This window comes from Mustela nigripes, chromosome 1 (assembly GCF_022355385.1).
Source record: "Mustela nigripes isolate SB6536 chromosome 1, MUSNIG.SB6536, whole genome shotgun sequence".
NCBI lineage: Eukaryota > Metazoa > Chordata > Mammalia > Carnivora > Mustelidae > Mustela > Mustela nigripes.
The window spans coordinates 252,163,051-252,178,671 of record NC_081557.1 but is presented as its reverse complement, the minus strand read 5'-3'; the positions used below and the strand labels follow the sequence as shown (position 1 = coordinate 252,178,671).

The following is a 15,621-nucleotide window of genomic DNA, read 5'->3' as shown; positions in this document are numbered from 1 at the left end:
CTCTCTGTCAAATAAATAAATAAAATCTTAAAAAAAAATGTTTCATTTTTCAGTATTAATTAACATAATCAGTATACTTTATAATGTAAATACACTGATAATAAGTGTTCTTTAGGAAAATAGAGATTTATATCAAGAAAAATTTAATTTTCCTTCAGCTCTCTCCACACACTCTCCCCCACTGTCAAGAGATAACCAGTTAACATTGCGGTGACCTTCCTATTAGAATTTTCTACAGAAAAATGAAGAACAATGAAGATATTATATGTTTCCTCCTGCCCTTCTTTATAGTTCATTCAGGTAGTAGTACACTATCCATGTTGTTTGATACCTTGATTTATTTTATTTATTCCTTTAATGAACATGTCTTTTCATTTCTGTATTGTAGTCCCCATTTTTTTTTTTGTAGTCCTCATTTTTAATGGCTGCCTTTTATATACCTCTAAACCTTATATAATATATCTTACAGTGATGAGCATTTGGGAATGTCCATGTGTTTTTGTCAGAGTACTGTAAGGAAGTATAAAAATATTTGTGTGCCATAGCTAAAATATTTTAGAAAACCAAATATATTTTATAATACATATATATATATATATTTTAAAGATTTTATTTACTTATTTGAGAGAGAGACAGTGAGAGAGAACATGAGCGAGGAGAAGGTCAGAGGGAGAATCAGACTCCCCATGGAGCTGGGAGCCCGATGCGGGACTCGATCCTGGGACTCCAGGATCATGACCTCAGCCGAAGGCAGTCGTCCAACCAACTGAGTCACCCAGGGGCCCCTATAGTATATTTTTATAAATGAAACTGATGGACCAAAGGGAAAATATATTTCAAGCTTGACAAAAATCAACAACTAGATATCTAAAAAACTTAATAAACAGGTATAGTTCTACCAATAGCACCTTTCATTTCAGAACGACATATTACCAATTCCCTTAAATCTTGCTAATGTAGTAGGCAAACAGTGATACAATATCCTTCTTACAAATTTTTCAGTATTCTATTTGAACAATGGAATATATTTTCATGTTCATCAACCTTTCACATTCCTTTTATTTATGAATTGCTTGCTTACATTTATACATGGTTCACTATTGTAAAAGTTCTTTGTTCAACAAGAAAATCTTTTTAGAAATCGGAACTTTATATTTGTGGCAAATACGTTCTTTTAGTTTGTTGATTTTAGATGTTTGCTAAACATACATATATATCTTATTTTTACACAGGGAATTACCCATCATTTCATGTCAAATTTATGTTTCCCACTCCAAGACTGTGAACATAATCGCTAGGAAGAAAGTCAAATGTTTAATTGTAAAAACTCAAGTTTTCTTTTAAAAGCATAAAACTGAAATTCTAAATTATGTTTACTAATCATCTCCTAAGTTGATTTCCACATAATACGAATAATTATAGAGATACACACATGAAAGCTATAAATAAGCATTAATATTTAACTCACTAATGTGTGCATATATAAAATATGAATTTAAATAAATATATGAAACTTCCTGTGACTTTTTTACAAAGCATAAAATGTGAAAATAAAAGAAGGGAGGAGAAACAATGAAGTGAAAATAGAAAGGAGGTAGAGAAAGAAATTTTGTTGCTACAAATATTGTCACTTGAAACTTAACATAAATATTGATTTGGGGGGCGTCGGGGTGCCTCAGTTGGTTAAGCATCACCTTGGGCTCAGCTCACTACACGTGAGTCCTGGAATCGAGCCCCACCGTGAGTCCCTGCTCTGTAGGGACTCTGCTTCTCTCTCTCCCTCGGCCCCTGCTCATGCGCTCTAGCTCACTTTCTCTCTCAAAAAATAGATAACTTTTCAAAAAATAAATGGATTTGGTTTGTTATTCAACATCTTGTTTGCTCTGTCTCTCTCTCTCTCACACACACACATATACACACAGAAGAATCTAACGCATCCATATCATTCATCAGAAAGTTAACAGAATTAGAGGTTGATTGTAACATTATTTTTAGTTTGTTTTTGAGTCAACATTTTGACAGGGTATTCCCACAATAAAGAGACACTGAATTTCTGGACTATACATTTATATTTTTCTTAAAATAAAATAAAATATCCTTATTTATCTATCATTCTGAAATTAGTTGGTTGTTTAAACATGAAGTTCTTTTTAATAATGAGGTTTCTAAAAAAAAAAAGTGAGATTTCAGTTTTCAAGGATAAGGGTATTTTCCTTAATGTATTTAATATTTTAAGTAATGAATCATTGAATAATAAAAGTATTCCAATTTGGGGATCCAGTTTCATGACTTAGGTATGGAATTACAGAGGTTGTTTTTTTGATTTGGTTTTATTTTCAGTTTTAATAAACGGTTTTCAAAATCAGAATTTTTCAGGACATTTTTTAACATTTGCTAAAAGGCAATTTGTTTCTTAACTTTGGTATAACTATTTTAAAAATAACATTGAAAGTGCTTCCAAACATTGAATTGATCTGGCTATAAAGTTAAATTAAGTTAAAAAATGAGTTAATTTAAGAAGAAAACAAAACAAATAAGCAAATCATACACTTACAGCATTTGTTTGACTAAGTGGACAATTTGCTTAATTAAATACATCAGTCAAGTTTTGTCAAAACGTATACATAGGGAAAGCTTTATTCTGGTTCTTAACTGTCAAAAATATGATTTAGAACCAGACACTAGACAGTTACAAAGCCAACTAAAATGCGGAGGCCAAAATTTTCCATGTATATCTTTTGACCCTGTAAGAATTACACAAAAGTTATGTATTTGGCAATTTTTACAGAGAGCCTAAGTTGATTTGTGGATGCTTTCTTCCATTTAACATATAATTGCATTTGTATCAGTAACCCAGTGATAAATTGCACTCCTAAATGATGGATGTTTTGTTTAAAGTAATGTATTACTGGAAACTATAACATTATCTAATTAGCTATTTAAATTACTTTTAATTATGTTGCTAAATGCTTTAATCAGCGACCAAAGTCCAATGGAAAAAAATATGCTTAAGTTAAAAGTTTTTGTTTTGTTTTGTTTTGTTTTAACCATTCAGTTATCATGCTAACAATGGAGAGATTTTGATTAGTAGAGAAAAAACCAAGACATGGGAAATGTTAACAATACAAATGCAGGATAGTCCATAAAATTGTCTATTACATGCTGTGCTCAGGTAATATTGCCTTGGGGGAAATAATTGGGGGCAAAGAAAGCATATTCTGGAACTCACTTTTTTTTTTTTTTAAGATTTTATTTATTTATTTGACAGACAGAGATCACAAGTAGGCAGAGAGGCAGGCAGAGAGAGAGGAGGAAGCAGGCTCCCTGCCAAGCAGAGAGCCCGACGTGGGGCTGGATCCCAGGATCCTGGGATCATAACCTGAGCTGAAGGCAGAGGCTTTAACCCACTGAGCCACCCAGGGGCCCTTGAACTCACTTTTATACCATGAGTTAATCTGCTGTAACAAGGAACAGAGTATTAACATTAGATGTGTAATGGGTATTAGCTGAATACATTGGAAAAACCTTCAGATGTAAAATCTGATAACCAGGTAGGATGCCCCACTAGGGAACTATCCACTGTCCATGGGACCCAGGAGGCTTGGATGAAAAGAAGCTTCACTACTACGGACAGGCAGAACCTCAACAAATGCCCAGTTCCACGGCAAGCACACACCTAACGAAAAGTGTTCCTGACTAGGGATTAAATAACACTGTTCTCGCTCACTTGTGTCAGCACAACTCACTTTCATGTTTTCTTTTCTGAGGCCTCAGCCAGTTGGCTGTTAAAACCTCTTCTGGACTTTCTTGGGACTCTCTGCTCTACTATTAAGCTGCTTGGAGACATTGGACTCAAAATGCCTAAAGTCCTTGGTGAATTGTGAATGATAACAACAAAGATCCCAGTCTAGGGATGTGAGGTGGGGGTGGAGGCAGGGGCTAAATGCTGGTGACCAAACACAAGCCACATGATTCTTTGTGACCCCAAGGACAGGGCTCAGAGGCTTGCTAGGATAACCCTAGGGCACTGGAAGGGAGTTTTCAAAGAAGGGAGTGGCAGTTGGGATACTGATTACAAAACAAAGGATATCAATAAGAATAACAGTAAACACAGACACAGAGGCGAGCAGCTACACTCAGTGAGTTGAGAGCATAACACAGTATAATGTATTGCATTTTAACATGTTGAGTTTAAGGAGTCAGGATAAACACTGAACATTTAAAAATGTTCAACTGTTGGGGCATCTGGGGGGCCCAGCCAGTTAAGCTTGGGATTCCTGGTTTGGGCTCAGGTTGCGATCTCAGGACGGTGACATGGAGCCCCGAGTGAGGCTCCCACTCTGCATAGAGTCTGCTTGAGATTCTCTCTCCCCTCGCCTCTGCCCCTCCAGCACAGTACCTGTGCTCTCTTGCCCTCGCTCCCCTGCCCCATTCTCTCCCTCTCTCTCAAATAAATAAATAAATAAGTCTTCAACTCTCAGTTGGACTCAGGAGTCGAATACAGACTAAAACCATGGGGAGGGCATGAAGTAGTGCAGGGAGCATCTACAGAGAGGAGAATGAATACAGAAGCCGGAATATCAGTGGCCACTGAAGAAATGTTGGAGAAGTGCGCCGCGGAGTCACACAGAGAGAGGCTCTGGGTATCTCTTCAAGGAAGAGGTCAACTGAATAAACTGACTAACCTGACTACCACTTACCACTGCTTTGAGGGTAAGGACACTTAACTACAGGACAGAGGACTCAAGCAGGGATGTGCACGCACGTGTGTACCTGTGCACCTATCTCCTTGGGCCAAGCCTTCGATGCCCTGTTCAAACCTCCTTTTTCCAAGAGTTACTCCACATATTCAAAAATACACTCAAAAAATAAAGCCTGTAGCCGAATCTCCATTTAGCAGAGACTGAAATCTTCAGCCTGCTCTGTATGTTTATTTCCTGTGAATACAAAAATATTAGCAAAACGGCTTATATTTGCGTTTATTTTCCATTCCCTTAACCTTTGTACTTTAACCCAAAGCCTGTCTATTTAAGTAAAATTAAATCCACTAAAGGATTTTTTTTAAAGAATGTAAAATAGAAGACAAATTTAGCAGTAAGGACAAAATAATTGCTTTAAACGAACAGTGACAGGGAACATTTTTGATCTATATTTAGGAACAACAAAAAAATTGCATGACTTGGTGATTGGCTGAACATGAAAGGTAAAAGGGGAGGGCAGGAAAAAGAAGCACAAGCAACTGGCTATAGTTTCATGAAAACAATCTGGTAAGAAGTTATCTGGTAAGAAGTAATCTGGTAAGAAGAATACAGGCTAATGACTCAGAAAAGAAATCTTCATAAATTTGGGAAGTAGAGCAATCAATAAGATAGTAGATAAGATAAGTAGATATGATAACCTAGGGAGGGAGTATAGGTTTTATTAAAGAGCTTCATATAGCAGTTTTCAAGGATGCTCACTATTCTTTGTAAGTCCTCCATTTCGCTTTCCCCTTGAATGTGGGCTTTACGTAGGTCCTCACTTCTAATGGACCTAATGTGATAGTAATGAGTGTATGTGATTTCCAAGTGTTGTTCATTAACAAGGTATTGGAGCTTGTGCCCCTCTTGAAAACTCATTCTATGCATAGCCAACCAACAGAGAACACTGGACCAGCCCAATGGAGAGATCCAGGTAAAGAACGGAGCCCTCTTCTAACAGACAAGTAAGGAACCTTAGTGGCTGATGCTCCAAATACCAGAAAGCTCTCCGCTCAGGAACCACAAAATTATGAGATCCTGAGCCAGAATCAACTACTTAAACTACTCCCAAATTCTTAACCTAAAAGAAACCATGGGAGATAATAAACACATACTGTTTCAAGGCACTGGATAAATGTGCAAAGAAAGGGCGGACCCTGAAACTTGTACACAGATACGAAAGAATTACAAATCAATAAAAGAAAAATATTATAAATAACCCACGCAGAAAGTCTAACATTACCATCCCTTTGCTCAAATATCACTTAAGCCACCAGATTTTATATACATATACACATATGCGTACATATATATAATTATATTATATTATATATCATTTAATTTATATATAAATGTGTATAAATACAGTCTTCAGCACTGGAAAATGATTACTAATAGATGCTAAAAACATTTTTCTCTGCATGCAAATAATCCTAAGAGTTTGAGAAAAAAAGGCTTTTTTGAAAACTTTAAAATGAAAAGGAAAGAGATCGGGTTTCCTATAAGAAAGAAGTAAAATTATTTGTGAATCAAAGCCAACGATTCTATTTTTTCTTTTTAAAAAATATTTTCATTAGCCTTTTTTTCCTTTTTTTTTTTTTTTTTTTTGGTTAAAATTTTGTTTATTTATTTGACAGAGAGAGAGACGGTGAGAGAGGGAATACAAGCAGGGGTGGCGGGCTGGGAGAGGGAGAAGCAGGCTTCCCCCTGAACAAGGAGTCCCACACAAGGATCCATCCCAGGACCCTGGGATCATGACCGGAGCCGAAGGTAGATGCCTAATGACTGAGCTACCCAGGTTCCCCAAAGGCAATGATTTTAAAGGCATTTCTTAATTACAGAGAGGAACACAACTATCTGGAAGTAGGCTAGCTCTTACTTATTGCTAATGACTTTAAAAAATACTTCATTACTTTAATGCTGCTAAAAATCATATATTCGCAATTTTGAGTTTCAACAGAGCCTATAACAAAATTTTCTTAAGTATGTGTTTTTTCTGTATCATTTTACATGCCAGTACATTTATCCAAGTTTTGAAAAATGAGCTCTGAAAATCGAGTCCAAATATTTGGCAGGAAAAATAACATTTAAAACCTAATGAAATATCAACCTATCATCTACTTATATTTATAAGTACATCTGCTAGGGTGCCTGGGTGGCTCAGTGGGTTAAAGCCTCTACTATTGGCTCAGGCCATGATCCCGGAGTCCTGGGATGGAGCCCTGCATCGGGCTCTCTGCTCAGCGGGGAGCCTGCTTCCTCCCCTCTCTCTCTCTCTGCCTGCCTCTCTGCCTACTTGTGATCTCTGTCTGTCAAATGAATAAAATCTTTAAAAAAAAAAAGAAAAGAAAAGTACATCTGCTACCAGTAAACCTCTAATACACTGAATTTCAACATCTCTATTTAAGCAAAAAATACATATAATTTAAATATTATAATATTGAATAAAGTGTAACACAGTAATAGATAAAACTGATACCTTAAATGAATAACCAAAGGCAATTATGTTCTGAGGGCAAAAGCAAAGCAAAATAAAATAAAACAAACCAAAAAATTTTTTTAAAAACCTAAAAAACATGAAATTTAAAATTTCTGAAATTAGAGGACAAAAAGTTCTAATGAATGGAATATTATAAAACAATGTTGAGCTATACTTTTGACTTACAGAGCTTCAGCATGAAGGTAACATTATCTTACTTTTTGAAGTTATCTATACAAAAATGGTGGCCTTCGAGGGAAACTGTCCACTCAGAGAATGTATAGAAAATGTAGCAAGTATTTAAATAAATGAATTTCTATTTCCTTGTTACAACTTTTCAACATTCAATAAAATTATATACTACAGTATCTTTCAATAATGTTCATGAGGGATAAAATTTCGAAAACTGTGTCAATTTTCACTTTTCACAATTACCTGGTTTGTTTTCTATATGTCAAAAACTCAAATGTGGCTGTTCAACATATTCTTAGGAGTAATATTTATAACTTTAAGATAAACAAAAATTCAGTAAATACAATCATAAAATGCAAAGAAATAAGGAAGATGTGCTAATATAATTTTCAATATATACTGATCACCTACAGTGTGACCACTGGGAGTTATTAAACATAAGCCATGGGTGTTGTTTGAATTTTCCCACCACACTGGAGATTATCTCAGACTTAGGGGTCAGACTATTCAGAATGAGATTTCAAAATCTGGCATAAGGAGCTTGAGTGTTACCACATAAAATCAAGAAGATGGTAAAAATTCATGCATGTGATGATCAATTTTATGTGTCAACTTGACTGGGCTAAGGGATGCCCAAGTAACTGGTGAAATATTTTTGGGTATGTCTGTGAGGGTGTTTTTGGAAAAGAGCATTTGATTCAGTACACTAATAAAGAAGATCACCTTCACCAATTCAGGTGGCTATCATCCAATCTTTTGAGGGCTCAAAGAGAACAAAGAGGCAGAAGAAGTATGAAGTAGCTCTGAGCTTGAACTGGTATATCTACCTTCTGCAGCCCTCTGATACTGGTGCTTCCGGTTCTCAAGAAGCTGGACATGGACTTAGATTGACAACAGTGGCTCTTGCAGACCTCAAGCGTCTGAACTCAGGCTGAGACTAATACCACTGCCTCCCCAGATTATCAGGCCTTCGAGTTTGGACAGGAACTATATCATTGGCTTTTCTATGGCTCCAGCTTGCAAACAGCAAATCATAGGATTTCTCAGCATCCATAGTTACATGAGTCAATCCCTCATAATAAAATCTCTTTATATTAATATACAACTATAACTATATATATATATATATATATATATGTCTTTATATATGGATCCATATGTGTATCCAAAAAATAGATGTTTGATACATAAAATTCATAGTTTTAGAAATTATATTCCTCATCAATATAGCTCAGCAACAATCTGGAGAACACTGATTAATAATGTGACTGTTGCTAAGTCCCCAAAAACCAAGAGATGGTATCCATCCTTACTAAAAACAAATGGTTATAGGACAGTGACAACAAGATCAGAAGAGTGAAAGTCCGGAGCAGGGTAGGGCAGATGGGCTGATGATTCAGAGCAAAAGTACTGAGAATCTTCCTAAGTGTCTCCATGGGACTTCAGAAGCTTGTAGTTAGAGAATGTGCATACTATGCAAGGCTTAAAATGTTATGATGCACAGTGAATTATATAGTACAGATTTTAAAATTATGGAATGATAAACATGTGCTTGGGTGTTTAAAGAAGATTTTTTGAAGGTAGCAAACTTGAGCTGGTTATTAAGCATGAAACAAAATGTGAATATGGGAGAAAAAAATGGTAAAATATTCCAGGAAAAAATTCTGAGCAAACAAAGATACATTTAGAGTTCTGAGGGAGGATGCCAAAGAAATATCTGCATTTCCACGTTCATTGCAGCATTAATCTTAATAACCAACACATGGAAACTATCTACACATTTATTGATGGGTAAATGGATGAAGAGGATGTGGCATACACACAAACACACACATACACACATATAATATATATTCATATATTTTATATATTTCATTATATATTATATATTCATATATTATATATTTCATTATTATATATTATATAATATATATTCTATATATTTCATATATTATATATATTTCATTATGTATATAATGAAATATTATTCAGTCACGTGAAAGAAGGAAATTCTGCCATTTATGACAACATGGGTGGATCTTGAGTGTATTGTGCTAAGTGAAATGAGACAGGAAAGAAAAAAGACAAATATTGTCTGATATCACTTATATGGAGAATCTAAAAGAGCCAAACTCAGAAACCAGGAGAATAGTGGTTGCTAGGAGATGGGGTGAAAAATGGCAGGATATTGGTCAAAGGATATAAATATTCAATCATAAGATGAGTAACTTATGGGGATCTGGGCATCTAGTGTACAAAAGAGTGATTATGGTTAACAATACTGTATTATATACTTAAAAGTTGCTAAGATAGTAGATCTTAAATGTTCTTACCACAAAAATAAGTGGCAATTATATGAGGTGATAGAGATGTTAAACCCTATTGTAGTAATCATTTTATAATGCATAAATGCATCAAATCATCATACTGTACACCTTAAACTTCCAAAATATTGTATGTCAATTAAAAATCAATAAAGCTGGGGGAAAAAAGATATATTCACAAGAGAATCAGGAGCAGATGGCAGACAGAACTAAGCCATATTCAAATCAGAAATATCATTATAATCAGATTCAGAATATAGTCCAAATTATACAGGAAAATATAAGATCACAATATAATAACATAATGATATTAATAAAATTAATCTTAAAAAGCATTAGCCAATAGATTGTTGGAACAGTGAAAGATATTAGATAGTAGAAAGAAAGATAAAAGAGCCTGGAATTAATGAGGAAGATACTGTAATAAGCTGTTTAGGGTGAGATGATTATAATTGCTAACATTTATGGAATGCTTCCCACGTGCTGGTGCTTTAAAAGTACCATTTTATTTCAAACCCAAACAATAAAAGCTTGGCAATATCATCATTCCCATCTAGAATACCAGGAAACTGCAACTGAGCCAAAAAAGAATTGGAGGCAAGAAGAAGAAAGTTATGTAGGTACGAAATGCAATGACCCTTCTTGTGTGTCACACAGAGAAAACAAAGAAAGGGAGTTGGTCTTGGGAAATGCATAAGGTATTATTAGACTCTCACACTAACAATAATATAATCTTATAGATTGTCATTCCATTGTGACATTAAGTCTAATTCCTGAATATGAAATGTAAGTTAAATATTCCATTTATTATGCCTGGCAAGGTCATTTTGTCTTGTTTTTAAATAGCATAAAATATTATTACCATTCTGACAATTTTAAGAAGTTCTTTCCTAACACTTTGATACTGTATCACAAAAATTAATATGAGAATTTTCTTTGTGTAAAAATCTACTGCAATAAGAGGGAAAATCACTAATTTTAAAATGTAGCATTAACTTTCAAAGGTAGTAATTTTACTTATATTGCAGTGTATAAATATGTAATGTTCTTTATTTCAAATCAACAAATTTAAAGTTTATGTTATTCTTATGCTACAACCAAGAAAACCTATAGTCCTACAAACACTTTTCTCTCTCTCTCTCTTTTTTTTTTTTTTTTTTTGGATTTTATATTTACTTATTTGTCAGAGAGAGAGAGTACACAAACACGGGAGGCAGGCAGAGAGCACAGCATCTCCCCTCTGAGCAAGGAGACAGATGTGGGTCTTGGTCACAAAACCCTGGGATTATGACCTGAGCCAAAGGTAGAGACTTAACTGACTTGAGCCACACAGGGGTCCCTACAGTCCTACACATTCTAATAGAAGAAACACATGGGAAATTTAGTGAAGGATAAACATAAGTTTTGAATAAACAGTGGTGTCACAGATTAAAACTAAACAAAATTTAATTTTGAAGGAACGAAATTGTTAAACAGTGAATAAACGCTCTACTGCACAGCACACACCACTCAGAAATAGAGGAGCAGCCCTCACCCACATCCCTTTCCTCCTCCCCACCCCACCACACACAATATTCACTGGAAAGGATAAAGAGCTTTCAGTAGCTTATCATTTTTGTTTGTTTGTTTTATCCTAAAGAGGAGTAATACTAAGACATTTCTTTCTTATTCAGTAGCACAAATCCTCTGCAGAAGAGACCTTGTAATAACCTCTTCTTCGGTAATCTTCAACTCTGAAGAAACAAACAGCAGTGTTTATAAATCCTTTATCCACAAGCTCTACAACAGTGTTAACATATATACTAACCCGATCAGTGCGGGACTGATGTATTTTTGATGTATTTCACTGACAAGTAGAACAATACAGGAAGCCATAAGGAACCGGACCAAATCCATCATCTCCACATTGTTACATTTTCTAGGCAAAGTTCCCTCTGTTCAACATTCATTCCACTGGAATGTATTTGTTAGGAATATTTGTAAATTGACTACGCTGCTTACAAAATGAAATGCTTATCCTTTATTTTATTCCAAGTGAAAACTTTTATTAGCCATGTTTTCAATCAAATACATTTTCATTAAGAAGTTGACTAACACTAAATACTAACAGTAAATCCTAGCTTGAAGACAGGGGATCTTAAATATTTAGTCATATACGTAAATGAGAAAATGTACCAACCAACCAAATCCCTCAACCTATGAAAGCCCAGATATTTGCCAAATACTTGAAATGTGGGATACGAAGAATACCCCACTATTTTTTTTCCCTGTAAAACACTGATGACAATTTTCCATCCAAAGCAGAAAAAAAAATGAGAATGAGAAAAAGCCTAGCTAAATGAAAATATAAATGCTAGGCGAAACAAAAAGCAGCACCCATTGAATAATTCTGGACACTAACAAGATCCACTGAGTCACACAAAGTGAAATCTGTTGGGTTAGTTCAAAAATAAACTCTCACCTACCACCCTTAGCTTTGAGATGAAGCCTCCAGAAGAATTCTGAATACACAGATTTTTACCTTCTTTTTGACAATGATAAGAAACAATACAAATAGCGACTCCCTCCAGCTCAGGTCATGATCCTGGAGTCCCAGGATGGAGTCCCCCATCAGGCTCTCTGCTCACCAGGGAGTCTGTTTCTCCTGCTGACCTCTCTCCTCTCGTGCTCTCTCTCTCATTCTTTCTCTCTCTCTCAAATAAATAAATAAAATCTTAAAAAAAAATACAAATATACTGAAAGGTAGAAAAGCAGCTCACACACTTAACATCCTAAAACCTTATAAACTGAATTCCAAACCACATTTAAAAAAAAAAAAAATCACAGAAAATAGGTGATAAAATCGAGACCAAGGATTTTTTGTGTATGTTAGAAAACTGTCCTGAAATGCCACAGGGCACATAGAGCACTCTAATGTATTTGTCCGTCTCAAGCACAAAATAAACCAGTGAGGATTGTAAAACACATTTTCCCACTTCCAAAAAAAAAATTAATAGAAAGTATGTATCGAATTTATTTTCAGGGACAGAAGGCAAGTTTCTTGAAGTCGGTTAAAATCAAAGTTACAGGGACGCCTGGGTGGCTCAGTTGGTTGGACGACTGCCTTCGGCTCAGGTCATGATCCCGGAGTCCTGGGATCGAGTCCCTCATCGGGCTCCCAGCTCCATGGGGAGTCTGCTTCTCCCTCTGACCTTCTCTTCGCTCATGATCTCTCTCACTGTCTCTCTCTCTCAAATAAATAAATAAAATCTTAAAAAAAAAATCAAAGTTACAATCAATCATCTACCCCAATGCATCCTCAAATAATTAAACAAATAAATTGTGAAATACACAGGAATTTTCAATGCAGTGGTTGAGAAACACATCTTTTGTCATGCTTCAATGATCCATATCAATTCTCCACATCACTTCATTTATTCTTTCAACAAATACATATTTACAAATAAAATTGAAGTGCCAGACATTGGTCTAGGTTGTGGGTATTCAATGGTCAATAAAATACTGATTCATGACCTCATGGAATTTACAGTACAGATGGGGGCAAGGGATAAACATTAAAAACAAATCACACATAATTAAATAATCTCCCAATAACCATGGGAATGGTTATTGTATGATGAGAGGGTGCAAAAAGGATACATTGAGAGAAAACAGCAGTTTCACCATCTTGAGCAACATGTCTCTCTCTGGTGTACCCAAGAAAGTTGAGATTGTCCAAAATGATATTAACAAGAGTATTTTTAAAATTACTAAAACATAAATTTAAAATCTCATAATGTTCTATGTTACGGAAAATGAATTATCTCAGTAAATCTTGTTCAAATTCTTCTCACCTTTCCTTTTCTTTCTTTATTTTATGTTTGTTCATTCTGAGAAAAGTACTCTTCAATTCCCATCCCCTATTTCCTCCAGCCCTCTACCCATTTCCCCTCTGGTAACCATCAGTTTCTTGTCAATAGTTAAGAGTCTGTTTGCTGGTTTATTTCTCCCTCTCGCTCTCTCTCTCTTTCCTTGCTTGTTTTTTTTTAATTTCACATGAGTGAGATCATAGGGTATTTGTTTTGTCTTAGTTTGCTCAGCATTATACTCTCTAACTCTATCCATATTGATATAAATTATTAATGGCTAAATAATATTCCCTCACATATATATTATATATATTATGTATATCATGTATCAAGAAGTGATACATATCATATACCAAGATACATATATAGATATCTATATCTATATATGTATATCATGTATCATGTATCTTTTTTATTCATTCCATCTACAGATGGAATATATATATATATATATATATATATATATATTCTTTTTTATCCATTCCATCTATAGATGGACACTTAGGCTACTTCCATAGTCTGGCTATTGTAAATAATGCTTCAATAAACATAGAGGTGAATGTATACCTTTGAATTAGTGTTTTTATATAATGTGGGTAAATATCCAATACTTTGATTCCTAGATTGTATTTTCCACAGTGGCTACCTGAGTCTGCAATGTCTTTATTCCTTTCCTTTTATTCTTTGCATATCTATCATTGGTTTTTGATCTGTGGTTACTATTAGGTTTTTATTAAATTAAATTATTAAATTAAATTTTGTATATAGCAATGTATGTGAAGTTGATGATTCCTTAATTTTAAACCCATTCTTTCCTCCTCTCCCCTGCAACATTTTAGGTATATGGTGTTATATTTTACATCCTTTTATTTTATAAATCCCTTGGCTGATTTTTGTAGAAATATTTATTTTTACTCCTTCTGTGCTTTTTTTGTTTGTTTTTACTTTTCATACTCTCTCTCTTATGGTCTTTCCTTTCCACTCAGGTAGTCCCCTTTAATAATTCTTGCAGGGCTTATTTACGGGTTATGAACTCCTTTTGGTTTTTTGTTTGTTTGAGAAACTCTTTCTCTTTTCTTCTATCCTGAATGAAAGTCTTGCTGGATAGAGTATTCTTGGATGGAAGATGTTTTTCCCTTGCAAACTTTGAATATATCATGCCACTGCCTTCTGGCATGCAAAGTTTCTCCTGAAAAATCTGTTGATAACCGTATGTGGTTTCCCTTGTATATTTCTTGCTGTTTTAATTTTTTTCTTTATCACTACTTTTTACCATTTTGTTTACCATGTGCCTTGGTGTGGACCTTCTTAGGTAAATTTTTTTAGAAATCTCTGTACTTCTTGGATGTATGTGGATATCTATTTCCTTCCCCAGTTCAGCTATTATGTCTTCAAATGAACATTCTGCCCTCTTACCTCTCCTTCAGAGATCTCTATGATGTGAATATTATTATGCTTGCTCAAACTCTAAGTAAAAGAAGCTGAAAATGTATTATCACCAACAGATATTGACTTGAATCAATACATAGTTGAAGGAGAGATGATGATTACATTAAAATGGCTTTCTGCAAGTCCTTAATCTTTAAGCAGGATACTGTTCTTAATACTTGTTCTTAATATGTAATTATTAATTTTTATATTACATCTTTATTTCTATATTATATATATACTATACATAATGTATTATATATGTAATACAATATATAATATATGTTATTTCTATTATATTTATAATAATTATCATATTAATTGATTTATATTAATTATAATTATATTAATTAAAAACAGAATCCTGTTTAAAGAATAAGGAAATATATCAATAATAGTATACATTAAACAAAGATCATTATTTATTTATTTACTGTGTAGGGTTTTTTTTTCAAATGTGAGACCAGATTCTGGTGGATCCCAATACCTACCACTAATGCTTAGCATGCAGTTGGTTCTCAATTTTTATTGAATAAACAAATATTTTTGCATCTGTAATGTTTAGTACTAATGAATAACTGTAACATTGATCCTATGATTTCAGTCGAAAG

At 34.3% G+C, this 15,621-nt stretch overlaps 1 protein-coding gene across 13 annotated transcripts in view; it reads right to left on the bottom strand.

The window, feature by feature from the left end:
* The window catches only part of ADGRL3 (adhesion G protein-coupled receptor L3), an 801,456-nt gene that overhangs the window by 413,981 nt on the left and 371,854 nt on the right, over positions 1-15,621 (bottom strand). The window lies entirely within an intron of this gene.